At 29.8% G+C, this 5,799-nt stretch overlaps 1 protein-coding gene and 1 pseudogene across 1 annotated transcript in view; both read right to left on the minus strand.

The window, feature by feature from the left end:
- The window catches only part of LOC116840296 (probable cytochrome P450 6a20), a 6,549-nt gene extending 5,306 nt beyond the window's left edge, over positions 1-1,243 (minus strand). The window contains exon 1 of the mRNA XM_032806851.1: positions 134-1,243. The gene's annotated coding sequence lies outside the window, so the exon portion shown is untranslated. The remainder of the gene's footprint in view (positions 1-133) is intronic.
- LOC116840295 lies at positions 130-4,548 on the minus strand (annotated as a pseudogene).
- Between the last annotated feature and the right edge of the window lie 1,251 nt (positions 4,549-5,799).

Consider the following 5,799-nt stretch of genomic DNA (forward strand, 5'->3'; position numbering starts at 1 on the left):
GCAATCTATTTAAATCTCCTTTTGTTTTGATATCTTGTACAAGAAGATAAGTGCACTTACATCACTTTCAATATACACGGTTCAATTAAAAGAAGCGGGGAATTGTTCATTGTAAATTCGTTGCTAATATTACCTTTATTGCACAAGAAAACCAATTATTTTATTAGTCACTAAATACAGTTCAGATTATATTTTTCACAATTATAAAACTGTATGAAATCACTGATTATCACATATTGCGTGTTCATATGAACTAACGATACTAATGAAATGAAGGAAGAACTCGTTTATATTGCAATTGAACTTTATCTTCAACACGCAAGAAATGAGAAGTGTTATATAAGTCAGCAGGTTATATACTTTGTTATCACGCAAACAAATGACGTAGTTCTGAGTCATTATCGTTTTTATCATTGATAATCCTCTTTGCAAAATAGGAGCTAGATAAACTATTTAATAATATGGGTATAAAAAATCACATCTTATATTGCTGTTCACGCACATAATTTGATTAATGACATTAAGTTAAAAAATGAATTACAATGCAGAAAGAAGAATTCGTATCGTACATGTGAAAATTTAAGTAAAACAAATATTTTCTAAATTTCTACATGCTATGTGTTTGAAACACAGACAAGACAAACTCTCAAGGTCATTTCTTGTATGTTTAGAACGTCCCGGCATATTTTTAGGATATTTAGTTATTATATACGTTTTCGGGTAACATTTTTTCCATGAGTTACAATCGAAAATGTTAAAACTATTACTCCGGGCGGAGTACATTCTTGTCGTATTCGACGTGTCATCAATTGGCCAATCTTTTTTATGCGGTCGATTTTGTGACATTATCGTGCTGCCCTTGATTTTTTATATCAACGATATTTTTTATTTACACACTTAAAAAAAGGTTTGGTAAAGTTAACCAAATATCTGATCGAATATGAACGATACAGAAATTCCGATTAAAGTATTAACCCTAATTCTGTTTAACTCTGTTAAGATAACAAAAACCAAACATCTTGTTAACTTAAACAGAATTCGGGTTATTTTAATCGAAATTTCTGGATCGTTCATAATTGACAAGATATTTGATTAATTCAACCAAATCTTTTTTCCGTGCGTTTTGAAATATGGCCATACTTTTATTATAAATAAAAAATAAATTTTAATAATATTTACTAGGGTGTCAGCGTCTCATCTTTCTGTATGTAACATTTTGCTCCCAGACCTCGTCAGAATCTATTTTAGAACTTAAAAATATCAGCGCGATTAGCTTACAGCGATTCAATAATAAGATGCACACCATCTTTGGCAGTGAGTACAAACGTCTTATTATCAAATTCGAGTGGTACCGCAGTTTGTGGATGCAATTTAAACTTGAACTTCGATACGATGCTTATAATTCCAATCTTTGCTTGCACATAACCAAACCTTGCACCTGAAAATTAAAAAGTTCGATTTTTTTAAATATATTTACCAAGTCTTTAGTAAAAAAGGAACAAACTAAATATATATTCCCGTTAAAAATTTTTCATGTCTAATTATATATAAAATTTGTCCATACATAATTATATACAATTATATAAAATTATATATAATTAAATATAAAATTATAATTATAAATATATATAAAATTATAATTATATTTATATATAAAATTATAATTATAATTATAATTATATAAAATTATAATTATATATAATTATATATAAAATTATGTATGAAATTTTATATATATATAATTATACATGATTATATACAAGTAACATGTATTAACATGCATGAACAAGTTTCATAAATAATTATATATAATAATATAAAATTATATATAATTTTATATAATTTTACATAATTATGTATGAAACATTTTTCATCGAGATGCGACAATAATAACTTTCCAAGTAAAATCTACTAAAAGATATCTTAAAGATGTCAAAAAGACATTCTATTTCTGTTATAGATGTTAAGACATCTTAAGATATCTTTTACTAATTTATTTGAATTATTAATTAATTATTTTTTAAAATATGTCTTTACGCGCTTCAAACTAACATCATAATGAAATTGTGTATTGAAAATTCTAAATTCAAAACTGTATATTTCCGAAAAATGGGGAAATTAAGTTGTATGTGTGTGTCGATTATTCTTCTTTTAAAGAATAATTGAAAAATTAAAACGAAAAAATTGATTTACTCTCACCAATGCAGATACGTGGTCCTTCACCAAATGCCAAGAAAGCGTAAGGATGCCTCGCTGCCACTTGGTCCGCGTTGAAACGTTCAGGATCGAATTTGTCCGGATCCGGGTATGTTGACGGATCTCGATGCACTCCGAGTACTGGTATAGAGATTGATGTCCCTATCGGGATGCGAACGTTTGTCGTTGGGAGGACTATCTCTTTGGTACAGACACGACCCAAAACAGTTGCAGGTGGATATTTCCGTAAGGTTTCTACGCAAAGATGTATGTAGATATATTTCATTATACGTAACTGATTATAATATCGTAAAGTTTGTAATTTCCTTGCGGAGAAAAAATTCCTCGCGATATGTTAAGAAGATGTCATGCTTGCCTTGGACTACTTTGTGCAGATACGTCATTTCGTTCAAAGCATCGTAAGTCAGTCCACCGTGCTTTTTCAACGTCTCATCGATCTCCTGGCGAACTTTGTCTTGTATATCCTGATGTACAGCTAACTCATACAGGCAGAACGTCGCGGTGGTCGATGATGTTTCGAAGCCAGCTATGAAGAAGAGAAAGGCTTGTGCGGTCGCTTCCAACATGGTAAGTTTATTCGTGTCAGCTGCGTTGGAATAAAGTACCAAAATCGCTTAGTGATCTCGCATAGCAATGTTATAAATATTTTGAGAGGTCAAAAGTGCATATATACGTGATTACTATATATATAATATGTCACGCACATGAAATTTTTTAAAATGTGAACAAAATCGTTTGTCGCTGTGAAAATAAGTATAAGATATATATTTACAAGATTTATCATCGGTGCCCTTATTATCGTCGTCGAGTTCAACGTAGCCTTTCTCCATGAGTTGTATAAGTAAATTCATAAAATCGTGCCTTACGACGTTGTGAGTTTGCCTGTACTCCACATTGTCACGGAATAATTTCGTGAAGAACTTGGTGACACCACGATCCGTAGCAGGAATGGAAAAGAATTCCAAAATTTGTGGTGCGAATATCGTCATAGCGGACCAAAAAGGATTTATTTCAAAAAATTTCTATCCCCAGTATCGATATTCATTATTCGCCTCAACTAAGCAGTTGGACTTTATTCCCAATGTAGTTGACATAATTATATCCGTCGTATATCTATTGTTATTGGATAAATTGTTTTGGTTAAGTTCTAATATACAATAATTTGCGTAAGTATGTAAATAAACGAATAATTGCGGCAAGAGTTTATTACAATTGCTTACTGATGCCAGCCCGTTAATCAAGTATTGATTAAAACAAGGAACAAACGATTTATAATTATAATGTACTGTTTTTACAAGTTACTTTTCAAATAAAAACATTTATTCTGTTGCCTCAACGATCGTTTTTCCTTTGAATAAATCTTCCTTAATTACCTTGCAAATATTTCTTTGATATCAATTGCATTGTTTGTATGAGTTTCCATTTCTAAACTTTTCGTCAACTCTTCACTACATTCTCTTATAATCGTGAACATTTGTTTTATCTTGCCGGATGTGAAAATGGGTACTAATTTGACGCGTAAATTCCGCCATTTTTTTCCGGGCAATAAAGCCAAATGACCAGATAGTGGATCGACCTTTTCGTTGCAATACATTAAACGATCATGAAAACTCTTGAATTCCTTCGTGAGCATAGTTTGAATTAGATCGAGATCGGCGACTATCAGATTTGGTTTGAAAAATGTGTAAATTCCAAAAACACGATGTTCCTTATATTTCATATAGAAATTTTGAAAGAGTTCACCTGTTCACAAAATTTTTGTTTAGTTTTGAATGCAGAATATAATACGATTTATATTATACTATTGCAAATTTCGAAGAGGCACAACTATGCAGAAGTAAATATTTTGTTAAATATAATGGAAAAAGAAGGCTTTTGTATTGGTTTTTCCATTTTCTGATATAAGATACTTCAATTACTGAAGATACTATTAATGTCATTCAATGATACTTGCCCATTGACATTTTTCCAGTCAAAAGTTTTGTCACATTGCCAGTCGGTACAACAGGTTCGACAGGTACAAACACTCCCTTTTTTCGCCAGAAATTGAATATTACGTACTTATAATAAATATATACTAATATTAGGATGGAGATAAAAAGCCCGCTTATTAACATCTTGTATTGATATTTTTTGCCTGTAATATAACGATAAATGAGAAATTTGTAATGTTTTTCCGTTAATCGAAATGTTAACAAAAGTGTTAAAAAGTTTTTGGTATTTCTTAAACTTCCGATGTATCTATGCTCAATAAATGAACCGTTTAGTTTGAAAATTATGTATATTAATGTCGAAATAATTCAGTTATCTAATTGCTCTGATTGTTAATCAAATCAGTTTTATTTCTTAAAGCAATTCAGGCATCGATTAGAAGAAAACGTCTTATTGTCCAATATAGAACTTTTTCCGTATTTATTGTCATGTTTTAGTTTAATTGTACACTTTGTCTTCAGAGGAATATATTTAATAGATGATTCTTAAGATTTATTTCAATATTCGTAATGTCATGTTTGTGATCGCGTTTCAATCGAGAGGAAACTTATACTTCTTCTGGACATATTCAATATGTATTTATGACCCGTATTTATAGTCGTAACTTGAAACTTGCCTTTTACGTGAGATACTCAGGTTACATGCAGAGATGGAAATGGGTTTTTTAGCCAAAACTTGATTCGAAATATCACGTATATTATATGATTCAAATATAAACTCAAATCTGATTATAAACACATTGAGACCTAAATATCTTACGTGGGATTAGCTTCAAATAGCGATTAATACGGGTCTATGTTATGTGATTCAATAATCAATTAATGAAAATTTTTATGTATTCAGCATTTCAGTTCTTTATAGTATTATAAAAAAATACTATATACTCTCGTGTCTTTAACTGGTGCGACAGGTTGCTAAACACATATAGTGCCAAATATTTTAATACAGAATCTTAGTACACATGACATCCCTTATAGAAAAGTATCACTAGCTGTAATAAATTGGTCAGTAATAAATAATAATTTTATTACTCGTACGAATAATATAATTATTAAACTACAGTAATTATCACTGGTTAAATTATCGCTTATTAGTATTAAATTTCTATGAGTAATGTAGCAGCTACTATTTAACATGTCGGCAGGTACAAACGTGTTTTAATAATCTTTAATCTTTTATCAGCTGATTAACTTTTTCAGTAATACGCACATGTATGCTATGACATGTCGGACACGTACGTATAAAAAATTTTATATTGTTGTTTACGCACATAATTTGATTAATTAAGTTGAAAAATAAATTACAATGCAGAAAGAAGAATTTGTATCGACGGATTGTAAATACACATATGTTCCTTACAAATTTTTTCCACTCTTCAAACAACAATCATCAACTATTGCAATCGGCCCTTATTTTCATGCAGTTTTATATATTTTAAATTTATAGTAATAAACACAATTTTATTCGGTCCGGCATATTTTCGATTTCTTAAGAAATTATCTCTCTTATTGATTAATATCTAACAGTAAAACATTTTTCATTTACTTGCGTTCCGTTCGATGTAAAATATAAAATTTTTAAATTAAAATT

Source organism: Odontomachus brunneus, unplaced genomic scaffold (assembly GCF_010583005.1).
Source record: "Odontomachus brunneus isolate Ranch 3 - 2012 unplaced genomic scaffold, Obru_v1 Obru_scaffold_009, whole genome shotgun sequence".
Classification (NCBI taxonomy): domain Eukaryota; kingdom Metazoa; phylum Arthropoda; class Insecta; order Hymenoptera; family Formicidae; genus Odontomachus; species Odontomachus brunneus.